The sequence below is a fragment of the Nuphar pumila genome, chromosome 12, assembly GCF_984573655.1.
Source record: "Nuphar pumila chromosome 12, dmNupPumi1.hap1.1, whole genome shotgun sequence".
Lineage (NCBI taxonomy): Eukaryota > Viridiplantae > Streptophyta > Magnoliopsida > Nymphaeales > Nymphaeaceae > Nuphar > Nuphar pumila.
Window position 1 is genome coordinate 7535011 of NC_143260.1, and position 16870 is coordinate 7551880.

Sequence of the window (16870 nt, forward strand, 5' to 3'; positions counted from 1 at the left end):
CAAGGAGTTGTGAACTCCCTCTCTTATTTGTAAGCATAACTCCTTAAGGATTCAGACTTTCAACTACTCTTGATTTCTCAAGTTCGTTTGGAATATGTAGCATGGCATTTGAATAACAAAGAATGTAGAGATGTTCAAAATTTTTACAGCATTTACCACAGTGTAATGCCCCGTGATGGACACGAAAGGATGCCACCGACGTATGTCAGCACTTCAAAATTCAAGACAGGTCATGTTACAAAGATCAAGCATCTAATGAGATCAATGCCTAGAGTCACCTCCAGCTCCACCAGTTTCCCGTTTGATATACATCACGAGACTGTACAAGGAGAGTGGATCAGTCTGGATGCTGTGCATTTTCAGGATGAGCAACACCCAGAACCAATGCTCTTCATGCGTTTGCATATTTGGATTATATTTGGATGATACAAAAACCTAATTAATTATCGTAATAGAAACAGCCCTGATCAAGACCCTGGAATTTCAAAGTTGGACCAAATAGAGATAGATATATTACAGTTTGATCCAAGCGAAAGGAATTTGAGAGAACAAGAGAGTCTTGCAGGCTTAGCTGCAACATATTTTGTGTTTTCAAAAAGTAAATTCAATAAGAATCATCTCTGTGGTTTTCTTATAAGGAAGCAATGTTATAATTGCATTTGAAAAGACCTCACAGTGCTAGCTCTTAAAATCCAGTCACAATTTTGTTGCGTCTACTTCCAATATATTTAGGATGCATGTTACTTGCTGGAAACCAAAAGTTCTTGCTGGAAAGATGAAACGGCAATCGACTATACTAGCATAACATGTACAGAGGATCAGTAAATCGCCGAATTACAAAACAGGAGAAAATAAGTGTTCTCGAGATTGTGCTTATAGGTGAAACCCATAAGCAAAGAATAGTGATCATAATAACTTATGGAAAAGAATGATAAACAAAATTATATGGGCAAACCAGATATTGAACGGATGTTGTCTCATTAGCTGAAAATGCCACGGTCTGATCCCTGAAATTATGCATTGGAGAACTAATAATAACTATTCCAAAGATTGCGTTCACAGCTTGCAGCTAGAAGAAATGGGCTCTGATGATCTGGTTGAAAGAAGCTGAAAGTTGTTACAGTCTGGCAGCAGCCGCACACCCATCATATTTTGAGGAATGCTCATGTTCCCAAGTAAAAAATGGTCAGAAATTGGTTCACTCTAGCTTTCTATAAAGATCACACTGCTGCACATATAGCACCTGGTGATTCACAAGAGTCAAAACTACAGCCCATAATGTACACACACACATGAGAGAGAGAGCAAAACCTGGTGACCATGAATAACAATAAAACTTGCTCTCATCAACATGTTTGACATTCAGACCAATCATCCACGACCCAACACTAACATCATCATGGGCATATGTTTGGAGAATGGCTCTGCCATTACAAAGTGATATTAGAAACCACTAAAATTTGAACCAAATAGATCTTATATCATCAAATGGGATCTAACAAAAGTAGCAGAAAAGATCAAGACAGAAGGAATGACAAGAACTAACTTGTTTATGGAAACGAACTGTGCTAATGCTCGAGATACGACAAACATTTGTCCAGAGGCATGACGGAAGTACCTGTAAAACACGATTTTTGGGCAAGCTGAGAAAGAAAAACAGTATATACCAGCAGAAACAGTTTACGCCAAAAGTTTTATAGCTTGCACATTCAAACAAAAACATAACACTGAATACATGGAAGCGCAATACATCATATCAACTGTTCACAATTAAACATCAATTTTCACATCCTGAGATATAGAGCACTTTAATATTAGTAGTAGAAGAGCAAAAAATAGGCAGTCTTTCGAACTACTCAAGAATGGATAAAGATATTCATAAATAATATACTCATTGCTCATACACATGGAAAATCAATAACTGAATATATGCAAAATCACTAGGATCAGTAGTCCAATCCTTTCACATGCACAGGTTGGACATAATCAGTTTTCAATTTTTCATCAACATAATCATCATGACTATCATAATGCTATACACTATGTATATATATATATATATATATATATATATATATATATATATATATGTGCATCATTATCATCACAAAAATGAAACAAATGATTATGGCCGTTGTGATACAGGCAGTGGCATAGGTGATGGGCATATAATTGTAATCCAATTGATGGAAGCATTTAAAATAATAAATATCTACAATTTAAAGTACCATGATTCATGATTCATGATTCATGATTTCATGTCTTATATTTCCTAATAAACCTACAATTCAATGACAAATATGCCATGTCATGTAACAGCACATAAATGCCTTATTTCAATAAAAAAAACATTTTATAAATGGAACAAGCTAACATATGAAAAAAAAAGAATGCCAGTACATTTTAATAGTTCATGCCATGTGGGATTACAAGCTACCTTCTCCCCCAACCCCCGACCAAAAATCAACCGCTAACTCTTTTCTTTCAATGTGATAGATTTTTATGTCCAATGTTCATAGGGATTTCCTCCAAAGTATCTAGATGGTTTGGGTTGGATGCAAACATTATGCAATCCTTGTAAAAGGATGTGACCTAATCGGATTTGGAGTCAAAATTGGATACAGATCAGAAAAGACTTGACCATATCTGGACCTAATTGGATACACTTTTCTATATAAACAGGTCTAGAATCTAGATGTCAGCAGGATTTGGGAATTTATGGTTTTCAATGCACAAGCCTGAAACAAAATCCAACCTTTTTAACTAATCAGATATGGAAAACCACACGAAACCTAACTTAAACAGGTTTGGATCAGTTAGATATCCAATGCAAAGCAAGACTATAGACTTCCTCAAAGACTGGGAGATTGTTGATATAGATGACTCGCACTCACCAGTACTCAATTTATTTTTCAATTCAATCAAGCAAAGATATTAACGTAGCTAGCTCTAGGTTTATTGATTGAACATCAGTGAAAAAGATTTCAACAGGTTGACTACTACTTCAATGTGCAGGTACAGAATTCTGATGAAAACAAGAGTTTTAAACATAGAAAAAGAAACCAAGTGTTTATATACAAAACAAAATGTAAACCAAACAATTAACATCATAACCCCTGCAAAGAAATGTCCAATTGGGCTGAGGCAACAGAATATGGATAAGTAATCACCATATTCCATTTAGAGGCCATCAAATGGTCAGACACCGAAGAGAAACCATCTCCAATACCATAAAAGCAAAAGAAGGTTTTACATTAAAAAAAGAAAAAACATTGCCATATCTCCAGAAGAATGCTTCTGATAAATTAGAACCAAGACAATCCTCAATGCAACAATGTAATGGAGTGCAGAAAAGGAAACACACTTACGATTTCCCATCACCAAACTTCCACCAGTCTGGTTCATACCATTTATGGCGCCTATATAAGTTAAACAATGAAAACATACAAAAATTAGAAAGAAAATATCAAGGTTAATACTTTCAAGTTGTCATCCATAGGAGATTGCATATGAAATATTAAAATAATGACTGAACTGACCGTTCACTGAAAACTTCACCCGACTTGATGCACTCAATATAAACACGAGGATCATGCCAATGTGTTCTAAGCATAGAGGCTAAACCATCTGCATGCAAAATAAATAAGAAAACAATAAATTCTGTTTTAAATACAAAAAGAAATTTTATCAGATGATAGGTGCCCATCACTAACCTAGATTAACAAAGACATCATCATTGACTTTGGCATAAAACTCTGCATCCCAACGATCTACAGCTTGAACAAAGAATTGTTGGCGAAACCCTGTAAAATCAACATGGACAGGAAGCGTACCTGAATTCGCCATAGTTCGTGTAGGTAATTCGGCGTTCTCCTCAGTCGGTCGACGGCCACAATGAGCCCAGGCCTTAGGTCGACGGTGAGCAGGACCCTTCCACGATATCAGAATGTGGAATTGTTTTGGCAGGATAATAACTATGAACACTCATCATCTTCACAACCTCCTAACCCTTTATATAATGGGGGAATAAGGCAGTTACGTGAATGTGGTCTCTCCACATTCACGTAACTCCCACCCACTAACCTCATTATTTGGCCACTAATGTGACCCACTAATGGTTGTCAAACCGGGTCACACTGTGGGTTGGACCCTTAACCCATAATGTCCAACATTCTCCCACTTGACCCATTGACACCAAAAGTGCACTAAATTGATGTGTATACTGTTATCTCGATTTAATTCTTCATGTGGGTTCACATGCCACCCTTTATCACAAGGATGAATCATATGAGTCATGGATATGAACACTCTTTATGAAATGTCATATTTCCTTGTACTACGCTACAATTCACCTTCAGTGTTTAGGCATGTAAAGAAATTACCTTTATGAATAGGTTGGTCTCTCACCTATTCTATTAGTCCTTTAATATTGTTAGTCTACTATTCTCTCTAACTGATATGAGAGATTCTTTATGCAAAATCAACAATAACACAAAACCTTAGAGAATCAAAACATAAACACAAATGTGATCACATAATGTATTGTCATACATCAGAAGGAATAAAAAAGACCCATCCCCTTTACATGTTGGGAATACAATCCCGGTGCTAGCCCTTTAGTAAGGGGATCCGCAGTCATTTCCTTCGTCCCAATTGTATCAATACATACCAGATGATTCTCAGTCCTTTCTTTAACAACAAAATATTTTAACTCTATGTGTCGACACGATGTTGAGCTCTTGTTGTTATTTGAAAAGGACACGGCTGCTTCATTGTCACAAAAGATCTTTAGTGGTCTCTTAATAGAGTCCACTATACCAAGACCCATAATGAAGTTTCTTATCCAAATGGCCTATGACGAAGTCTCGTATAGAGCAATGAATTCTGCCTCCATGGTATGAGCAACAGTGGTAGACTGCTTTCCACTTCTCCATGAGACAACACCACCCGCTAGAAGAAAAATGTATCAAGTAGTGGATTTTCTACTGTCAATACACCCTCCTAAGTCTGCATCAGAGTATCCAACGACCTCTAGGTGGTCAGCTTTCCTGTAGATCAACATATAGTCTTTCGTTCCTTGTAAATAGCGCATAACCTTCTTCGCTGCCTTCCAGTGCACAATGCCTGGATTTGACTGATATCTACCAAGCATTCTCACAGCAAATGCTATATCAGGTCGAGTGCAAGTCTGCGCGTACTGTAAACTCCCAACTGCTGAAGCATATGGGATATCATCCATTTGAGCCTTCGCAATATCATCATGAGGACAATCCTTTAAGCTAAATTTATCCTCTTTCACTATAGGTGCCGAACTAGGAGAACAATTCTCCATCCCATATCTTTTAAGAACCTTAAGGATATAGGATTTCTGAGATAGGCCAAGGACACCCTTAGTTCTGTTACGACGGATCTCGATTCCAAGGACATAAGTGGCCTCACCCATGTCTTTCATATCGAAATAAGAGAAAAGAAAATCTTTTGTTTCATGTAAAAGACTCAAATCATTAGTTGCAAGAAGAATATCGTCAATATATAAAACCAAAATTATGAACTTACTCCCACTAGTCTTAATGTAAATACACTGATCAACAATGTTTTCAGTGAATCCAAAGTTCATTATTACCTGATTGAACTTCTTATACCACTGGCGGGAGGCCTGTTTAAGTCCATAAATTGACTTATTCAATTTGCAAACTAAGTTATTTTAGTCATCTATACTGAAACCAGGAGGTTATTGCATGTATACCTCCTCATCCAGATCCCCATTCAGGAAGGCAATTTTCACATCCATCTAATACAACTCTAAATCTAAATGAGCTACGAGGGCCATGATTATCCTCAATGATTCCTTAGTTGAGACAGGAGAAAAAGTCTCATTATAATCAATGCCCTCTATCTGTGTGAAACCTTTTGCAACAAGCCTAGCCTTGTACCTCTTCACATGACCTTTAGAGTCTGTTTTGGTTTTATAAACCCGTTTACAACCAACAGGTGTAACTCCATCAGGTCGAGGTACAAGATCCGACACTTGGTTCTTTGCCATAGAGTCAAGGTCTTCTTTCATGGCATCAATCCAATGTGTTGATCTTTCACTTTCAATGACTTCTGCAAATGTGAAGGGATCTTCATCAATGTCTATGAAATCATTTGACTCTTGTAAATACACCACATAGTCTGGATGGATAGCAGATTTCCTAATTCTGGTGGACCTTCATACAGGTGCTACAGGTGGTTCAAAATGAGCCTCTGTATCCTATTGTTGTTGTATATTCTCATCAACAACTGGATCTAGTTGGGATTGATATTCATTGACTGGACTCTCTTACATTACTCGAAGGAACAATGATAGAGAAAATCAAGTCTTTATTCTTAGCAGGTGTGAAACCTGAATCCTGCATTTCCTCAAAATCAATATTTTGAGACGCATCTATCCCAACAGAACCATTTTCAAGAAATCTTGCTTTATCTGTTTCCACTATCTGTGGTGTATGAGATGGACAATAAAACCTAAAGCCTTTCGATCTTTCTGGATAACCAATGAAGAAACCACTAGTTGTCCTAGAATCAAAAGCTTTTATATGTGGGTTATACAATTTAGCTTCTGCTGGACATCCCCATATGTGCATATATAATAAAGAAGGTTTTTTACCTGTCCATAACTCGTAAGGAGTCTTTTGAACAACCTTCGTAGGAACCTTATTCAGAATATGCACTGCTGTCCTAAGAGCTTCACCCCACAAGGTCAAAGGGAGGTTTGAGTGATTCAACATCGCTCGAACCATTTCTTTAAGCGTACGGTTTCTCTTTTCAGTTACACCATTATGATAAGCACTACCAGGCATAGTATACTGAGGCACAATGCCTTCCTCTTTTAGAAACCGTGCTAATGGACCTTCCTTTTGTCCCATCTCAGTGAAACGACCATAATATTCGCCACCTCTATCTGACCTGACAACCTTAATAACTTCACCGGTTTGTTTCTCTACTTCTTTCTTGAAGTCCTTAAAAACTTGAAAGACTTCAGATTTTTCAGATAATAAGTAAAGATACATACACCGTGAGTAATCGTCTATAAAGGTGACAAAATATTTTTCATAGACACTAATTTGGACATGAGCGTATTGGCCTTTGCCTTATTAGAAGTGACGAACTGAGCCTCAATGGCTCCCAGAAATTCCTTAACTGTCTTACAATGAGGAATGACGCCTCTAATATTCTTAGCCACCCGAGATTGCAAAAGCAACAGGCTAAGTTTGTTCGAGCGCTCCCACTTCTCAGAGGCAGCCTTTTGATCAGATGTGCTCTGCTCTATAAGAGCGGGAGGTTCGTCAATTCTAAGGGCCAAATCTAAATCCATATAGCCCAAAGTGAATAACACGATTTCTTTCCAATCAGAAAAATTAGATCCGTCTAAGATAGGGATACTACTTGAACCGCCGATATGGAAGGAACCTGATAAATCAATGAACGAAAAATGGAAAGGCATTACTATTATTGCTCAGACGAGACTCGTGTTGAAAAGGTAAAAGAGAGACCCTTTATTTTTACCTTTTCTGAGACATGCATAGTTGAGCCATTATCGTTCCACTTTGGTGAAAACAACAATGCTCATAGTTGCTCCGTCTCTTCAATTCTCAAGGAATTGACATCAGTCGGTGAAACTAGCAGATCATGTAACCAGAGGCAATTTGGCACTGTACCTTTGGGTACGAACATGCTTCATGGGCTGGAATACATATCTACTATCACACCCTGTGTAAATTTGGAACACAACAATCTACCTTTGGGTAGAATCAATGTTTCATAAATTCACACACAATCATAATTACGAATTTTAATACGGTTCAAAGAATCCTTAATTAACACGACTCAGATCACTTTGGTGATTACAAGAATCGATCAATCAAGATCTTTTACCGAAAATCCTATTCGTATTATGGAGCACGCCCATGCACACATTTTAATGCATGCATATTCATGACATAATATAAGTTCATACTTCAACAAATATGCATAAACTAATTGTCATGAATTTAGTTACAATTCATGCTTAAAAACATCATGCACAACTTAACCAACACAAAATACATGAATTAACATGCATAAGTCATGCATTATTCAAAATAAATACTTTATAAAGCATGAAAGATAACAAAAACATGCTCATATAGGTAAAACCCAAGGTCCTCAAGTAGTAACCGGTCTAAAAACACTCTGAACCGGTCTGAAACCGCCCCGAACCGGTCATTTAAGGGTCTGAACCGATTCTAAACCTTATAAACCGATACTTAATATGAACAAAAGTTCATAAAACCCTATAACCGTATGCCAAAATCCCTGTATCTCTTTATATTTATGAAAACAGGGTTTCAGCATCTCGAAACCGGTGAAAAACTGGAAAGAACCGGTCAAAAAGGGCTCCGTACCGATTTCGGAAGGGGTCAGATCAGGTTCCTGATCCGATTCAGTCTTAATAGTGTTCGGATCCTCCATTCATGGATCCGACCCGGTTTAAAAGGGATCCGGGTTTGACCCGACCCTTACTTGATACGGGTCAGACCCGGCCCGAACAGAACCCGGGTTAGACCCGGTCCGAAACAGAACCGAGTCGGACTCGGTCCAAAACAGACCCGGGTTAGACCCGGTCCGAAGCAGACCCGGTCCAAAACGGACCCCGGGTTCGACCCGGTCCATAATAGAACCGGGTTAGACCCGGTCCTAAATGGACCCTGGGTACAACCCGGTCCATAACAGAACCGGGTTAGACCCGGTCCAAACCGGACCCCGGGTACGACCCGATCCATAAAAGAATCGGGTTAGACACGGTCCTAAATGGACCCCGGGTTCGACCTGACTCTTAATGGGTCCGGATCGGACCCGTTTCAAAATGGATCCGGATCGGACCCGACCCAAAATAAGACCCAATTCTTTTCGGATCAGACCCAGACCCGATGCTATATGGGTCCGGGTCAGATCCAAAAATTAATCGCAGGCCCGATCCACCCAAAATGGGTTTGGATCGGGTCTGATATCGGGTTTTTCACACAGGACCCGATCCGGTCCCCTGATAAAAATTAAACAGAAACCCGATGGGTTTCTGTTTGCATATTCAGGGAAAACCGAAAAGGGGTTCCGCCCTTTTCGGTTCCACGGCGACCCACGTCGCCGTAACGGCAACCGACGCCGGTTGTCGGCGACCTGCGTCACCCCATGGTGACGCCGATCCGACGACAGCCCCCTTGGCTCCGATAGTTCCAGACGACGGTTGCCATTTTCGGATGCCCTAAAATCCGTCGGCGACCCACGTCGCCCTCCCATCGGCGAACGACGTCGCCCTACGACGGTGTGCTATTGCCGGCACCGGCCACCGGCTGAATCGCCTGCAGACGCCCAGGCAACAACAACTCCACTGCAGCCTGATGGAACGCCGGGCAAAGAAAAAAGGGGGTTTTGTCAAACCCCAGACGCCGGCCATCCGACGTTCAACCCCGGCAACACCTCCGGCATATGCCGACTTTCAGGTGACGGCTTCGGCGATGATCCCGGCGATGGCAAAAACCTCCCTGCAGCCCAACGGCCACAGGTATAAAACGATCATTTTTTTTTAATGAGGTTCACCTGAATCGGGAAATAGATGTCGCCCTTTTCGGCGACAGTTGCCGGTGAAGACTGTCGCCCCACGACGACAATCTGCCTGAAATAAAATTTTCATTTTCTGTAGCAAACTGTTTGCATTTGCCAGGATGTCACCCCATGGTGACATCCTGTCGCAGAATTCAGACAACAGGGCGAAAAATGCCGAAAGGGGCTACATGGCCATGCGCAGCGGAAGCGTTGTGGGCCCATAACCCAATGTTGGCGAAACCCTGTAAAATCAACATAGACAGGAAGCGTACCTGAATTCGCCATAGTTCGTGTAGGTAATTCGGCGTTCTCCTCAGCCGGTCGACGCCCACAATGAGCCCAGGCCTTAGGTCGACGGTGAGCAGGACCCTTCCACGATATCAGAATGTGGAATTGTTTTGGCAGGATAATAGCTATGAACACTCATCATCTTCGCAGCCTCCTAACCCTTTATATAATGGGGGAATAAGGCAGTTACGTGAATGTGGTCTCTCTACATTCACGTAACTCCCACCCACTAACCCCATTATTTGGCCACTAATGTGACCCACTAATGGCTGTCAAACCGGGTCACACTGTGGATTGGACCCTTAACCATAATGTCCAACAAGAATGACTTTGTTTTCTTGGGAAGCTAATCTTCAACATGATCATCCTGTAAAGTAATATAAATGGTTGCTTCTTTAGACTTTAAAAGCTAAATACAGTGAACAAATGATGGCACACACTTAATTCATTGAGAATCAAATGTAGCTAATGAATTATAATGTTGTATCTATAACTGCCACTATTTACTGGTCAATAAATCAATCCCTGGTGATTACTGCATGTGGGCACAAAGCAAAAAAGGAATGAACCTGTCTATTAACAAGTTCAAAGACACGTCAGGTGTCACCTTTAAAGAGAGACGGTATTAAGCAGAATATGTTCACAGCAGCATTAACTGATAAACTGTGATGAGTTCAGAAGGTATCAATCAACAAGAACAGCATCAAAGTAAATCCACCAGTACTGCAGAAAGGATTCATCATCATTAAGAATGGTTCACTTGGTCAGAAATGATTTTTATTGGACACGGTAACGTGGGGTTAATCTAAACTCTTAATTCTCATAGCTGGAATCTATAGGCTTGTCCAGTGCAGCAGTACCTTCATCAAATGGGATCACTCCAATAATGTCCAGGCCTAAGAACCACTCTGATCTTTGAAACCAGTGAGTTGGAAAATTTTACTGTTCTTGATAGACAAACATCCCATCTGGGATGCCAAAAGTGCACATAATGTAAAACCGTTTAACTCAACAATATCCATATTTGACAAAAAGATTTTGTATTTTCATATCCAATGGAACTTGGGTCCTAGATTTCAAGTCGACCCTGACACTATAGTTTTATAGCCTTTGATTGCTCAGTTTCAACAAAATTTCATGAAGAAGGTAAAATATATCAAATCATTTGACAAATTTCTTAATTTTCTTTCTAAAAATTCACAAACAGAATCAGACCTTCAAATGAGCTGAAGTCTTGAGACTTGGCAAACACAGGAACACAGCGCATGCATCCTACCATTGATGCAACTTTACAAGTATAAATAACAAAGACGGCCTCTAGATTGCCTTTAAAATATCTAAAAATCTCCAGACGGATGATTGCATAAATGGAAAATTCTGAATCAATCTCTTGAAAACCCAAAAAATCACAGGCTCATATACCTTTATATCTTACAAAGACATTCAAATGAACAGTTTAGTTACAGAGGATATTGGCAAAACAATAAAAAATTGCATGATGTATAAAATTACACACCCTCTAATTTTTCTCACATCCAAAACCAGCAGAAAAGAAAATATAACTAAAAGCAAAACTTCAATCAGTAAGGGCCATATGGAAATGGCCAAGAAAATTTGTAAAACTAATTTGGCAGAACAAAAAGGTCATCCAACCTTTAAAATTATTCTCAATGCTCAACTTTTAGTACATATTTCCTACACCTCTGGACATCTTAATGACTAGCAGCCTCCTATATTTCTACATGAGATAAGATCATGCCATATATCAACAAGTGACCAGGTGCTTGATATCACTGAAAATAATAGAAAAGAACTTACTAGAATAATGAAGTCATTGTTGAGTTCATTCTCTTCATAAATAGCTAGATCAGTGTTGTCTCCTTGACTGATATTTCTATGATAAAGATAAGAGACCTTTTCCCTATAATAAACCGTACGATAATGCTCCTATCCTCTTCCATCTTTCTCAATGTTGCACCTACATTAAGTAAAAATTATGACCATGTTCAGTAATCCATACCGACTTTGAAGATTCCAAGTCTACGAGTGGTTGGGTTTTTACCCTTGGTGGAGGAACAATTGCATGGGGGTCTAAGAAACAAACTTGTATAACTCATTCTACAATGGAATCTGAGTTTATTGCTTTGGCATCCGCTTGTAGAGAAGCTGAATGACTTAAGAATATGCTAGTGGATATTCCACTGAGAGAGAAGCCTATACCTGCTATTTCAATGTTTTGTGATAGCCAATCAGCTATATGGAAAGCAGGTAATATGAAATACAATGGAAAGTCTAGACATATTAGTCTAAGACACAGTTTTATAAGACAAATGATTGATGACAATATTATTTCATTGAAATATGTGAAGTCATGTCAAAATTTGGCAGACCCATTTACGAAAGGCCTTTCGAGAGATGTCATCAATAAAACATCGAGGGGAATAGGAATTAAGCCAATTAAGTCATCACCTAAGGATACCCAACCTAGAGCGTTGGAGATCCCACATGCATAGGTTCAATGGGAAACAAATTGGTGAATGACATATATTGAGCATATTTATGTAAGCCCATTACTGATGTGTGCTCATGAGCTGTAACTAATATGAGGGTTGAGCTAATAGCTCTTAATGAGTTTGTAGGTCTTAAGGCTAGGGTGTGTGTTACAGTACACCTAGACAAACTCACCTATATGAGTGTAGAACTGTGAGTTGTTTCTTATGAGAATTGACAATTCTCTAAAGCACTCATGAATCCAGAAAAGTACAAGGCTCTAAATGTGCCAACATGAAATCCATACAATTGAACTTTTGGAAACCTATGTATGATTGAAAATTCCGTTAACAATATAAGGAGCTAAGTTCAAGGTAAGTCCACTTAGCACCTTGGTTAATTTAGGTTTTCTTTCAAATAGTGGGGGTTCAAGTCATGCAGACACTCTCACTGATGCATAAGTTTCTATGCAAGCCAAATATATTTTAAAACTAGTGGGGGATTGTTAGGAAAATTTTAAAATTGGTGATTTCTTTCCATCAAAAGTGTTTTAAAAGGTTTAGTCCCATATCTAAGAGAAATCAGTTTTTCTAGTGGTTTAAATACAGACTTTGTTCTCTATTCTTTACTTTGGTAAGCCTTATGTCTTTGGGTGGCTTGCGGACGTTGCTGTGCATTGTGCAGCAACGAATGCGCCGTTCGCGCGCACGCGCGTGTGTGCCCAAGGGCGCTTGAGGCGCAATGTGGCATTTTGATGGCGCACTTCGCACGCTCGCAGCGGTGCGAGGTGCATATGAGGCGCAAATGTCTGTTTTGGATTTTTCGGTTTTGAGATATTTGGCCGTTTGAAAGGTTTTAATAGCATTTATATTGAGTTTATGACGCTTTGTGACTATTGGACGGTTTTGAAGGCTTTTGATTGACAGTCAAAGGTGGGTGACCATTCAGGTACCTTTTCGTCCTATTTTCAAACTGTTAGATTTATGGCCATTAATCTCATTTATCGCAAAACTTTTTGGCCTCTCTAAAAGTCTATAAATATCTTCTATTTTTGTCTTTTGAAAATCATCAGAATTTCTGACTCTCCAGTTTTCTCCTTTCTTTCTTCTCGGTTTGGCTTGCAGAGTTCATGTGTGGGAGAGGTCATCTGTTTTTGCGAAGCAGTGACTCTCTTGAGGTTCAAGCCTAATTGTATCCTGGGAACTCAGTCGTAACAAAACCCTTTTTTGCATCTTCAGAATTTTCGGAGTGGGGCGATTGAAGTTCTAAAGATAGCGATCTTAAGAACGTGCCTCTCATCAAATCAAGGTAGAGATTGGGAAAGCAAACATGAAAAAAAAAATCATGGTTCATAAACAATGTTGAGCTCAAAATATGTGTCAATATTGCTAAGTTTCGGAAAGTTAACGAGGTATGGTTCTTTATGAAGGGTATATATACCCAAAAAGACCTTGCAATGCATTTTTTTCTTCAAGAAAAAATATGTATCATCAAACAAAGGGACATGAATGTCCGTGACTACTTTAGTACTCTTGGTCCTCTATAGGACGAGTTATCCCTTCTTGAACCCAAATGGATTGTTAGTGAGGATGTTGAGCTAAGAAGAGAATAAATAGAAAAAAATACTTTTTTCAATTTTTAAATAGGCTTAGGCCCGAATTTAACAAGTAAGATCTCTCCTCCATTGATCTAAACTGCTTCCGTTGGAAGATGTCGTTGAAGAAATATGCTAAGAAGAAACTCGTCTTTGTATGATTAAGGGAGGAGATAAAGTGTTACCATTTCTAAACTCGACAATCATATGAAAACTTACAAGCCTCCACACTTTGAAAAGCAAAATAAATATAATGGTAACTACAAAAAGGCTATTTGTCATCATTGTCATGAACTGGGGCACATAAGACCTAATTGCTCTAAGTTGAATAACTCTCCAAAGAACAATGTGACTTTCATTCAAGAATCCACACCAAAGAAGGATAAACCAAGTGAGGGAAAAGACTATTTTTCACTTGCTCAACTATCGAAGATACTTCAACAATTACTCAAATCTCCATCTACATCGGGTGTCGCGATAGCCTCATCTTCTCCTCTAGGTATGCCTTCTTGGATCCTTGATTCGGGAGTCTTCTTACATATGACACCTCATGAAAATAGTCTATCTGATTTATGCACTAATTCAAAAACTACCTATGTTTCCACTGTCGATGAAACATCAATGCAAATTAAAAGTATTTAAACCTTAGATTCGTTTCAAAAAAATTATGTACCAAAAGTTAGGGTTGTTTCACAACTAAATTTAAATATTTTTTCTGTTTCTCAAATTTTTGATCATGGATGTTAAATCTCCTTTTCATCTAAGGGTTGCTCTGTGCAGAATCTTCAGTCCGAGAAGCAGATTGGGCAAAGCCATAGGAGGAGAGATCTCTATTTCATGAATTATCTAAATCTTCCTCCAAATTATTTTTGTAATTATATCCAAGATAAGGATATTGAAATTTGGCATAAAAGACTTGGACACCCAATACTCAAAGATGTATCTTCTTCCTTTTGGAAAAAAAATTTGTAATGAAAAAAGATTTAATTTGCAAAGATTGCATCTTTGGAAAGATGAAATTCATTCATTTTCGACCTTTTGAATTAGTGCATTCAGATGATTGGGGACGTTTTCTCATCATATCAAAATGATGATCTTCATATTATGTTACTTTTATCGATGATTTTACTAGATATGTAAATCTACTTCCTTAACTTCAAATTTGATGTGTTCTCTTTTTTTAAAAAAATTCACATGATTGTAAAAAATAAATTTCAAAGCAACATTTATATTCTTAGATCTGATTCGGGTGGTGAATACTTATTAAATGAGTTTCAAAATTATTTAGAACAAAATGTAATTTGTCACCAAAAGTAATGTCCTAGAACTCCTTAAAAAAATGGATTAGCCGAAAGAAAACATAAGCATATTTTAAAAACCACTAGGACACTACTTATTTCTAAATATATTGCAAAATGTTTTTTGGTCGAAGCCGCTCTAACATCAACGTATTTGATAAATAGAATGACCTTATCATCTTTAAAAAAATGAATCTCCTTATGAAAAAATACTTGAAAAAAATACATGATTTCAAGCGGTTGCGAATTTTTTGTTGTAAGTGTTTTTGTACGCTTACATAAAAGAGATAAATTGTCTTCAAAAGTTATTCAATGTGTATTCATGGGTTATAGAGAAAACCAAAAAGGATATAGATGTTTTGACTCTAAGAGTAACAAACTATATACTTATAAAGATATAACCTTTTTGAAAAATGAAAATGGTTGTGAGAGAACCAAGGAAAACAATGAAGTAGATTATACTTTTCTATTTGACCTTTTGCCGCAAGAAGAGTTGGCCGCTTGTGAAGATTCTTTGAATGATAATGTTGATGATAATGTGCATTCAAATGATGAGAATGCAGAAGAGAAAGACGAAGAGACACACCAGAGTTATAGTGAAAAGAGAGAAGAGCGAAGACGATCTCTCTCTCTCTCTGAAGCAACGACGCTTCACCAAATCGGTTGCCTTCTTCTCTCCCTTTTCATGGCAGTATTTAAAGAATTTTACATTGAACCGCTCAACTTACGTCTATTTTACGGATAACAGCTCGTAGAAGGGGTGGCAAAATCTGACACGACCTGCCAACCCGCTTCTTAGTCGGGTTCAGGTTTGGCTTAAACAGGTTCGTGTCGTAAACGGGTTGACCCGCCTAACCTGTTTATTAAACGGGCCGGGTTCGTGTTAGGGGTATGCCAACCCACCAACCCGGCTGACCCGTTTAATAAACGGGTTAGGCGGGTGGGTCAACCCATTTACCCAAATCTGACCCGCCAACCCGTTTACCCGACCCGACCCGCCCGCCAACCCATTTACCCGTTTACTCAAACCCGACCCGCAAACTCATTTACCCGAACCCGACCCGCCAACCCGCCCGCTAACCCGCCAACCTGTTTACCCGACCCGACCCGTTTATTAAATGGGTTAACCGTATCGTGTCGGGTTATTAAACGGGTTCGTGTTTGCCACAGCCGACCCATTTAATAAGCCGACCCATTTAATAAACGGGTCGGGTTCGTGTTGAGGTATGCTGACCCGCCAACCCGACCCGATTGTCACCCTTGACCATCGATTTTTTAAACCTTATAAAAACCTACCTAATTGGTGAGTCTATTCCTATAAAGTAAAAAATCAAGCATTTAAAACTCACATGAAAAACATAAAAAAAAAACTTTCGCCCTTAGAAGTTAGAAAGCCTGTTACTTAGAAAAGTGATCAGTAGCGGCTAGTTATCACCTTTTCTCTCTCTCTCTCTTTATTTATTTATATATATATATATATATATATATATATATATATATATATATATATATATATATATATATATATATATATATATATGCAATGGGTAAGTGCTAAATGATAGGCGTTTATTTA

General features: G+C 38.5%; 1 pseudogene; it reads right to left on the bottom strand.

Moving 5' to 3' along the window:
* Positions 1–1220: 1220 nt before the first annotated feature.
* Positions 1221–11897, bottom strand: LOC149819844 (hydroxyproline O-galactosyltransferase HPGT1-like; annotated as a pseudogene).
* Between the last annotated feature and the right edge of the window lie 4973 nt (positions 11898–16870).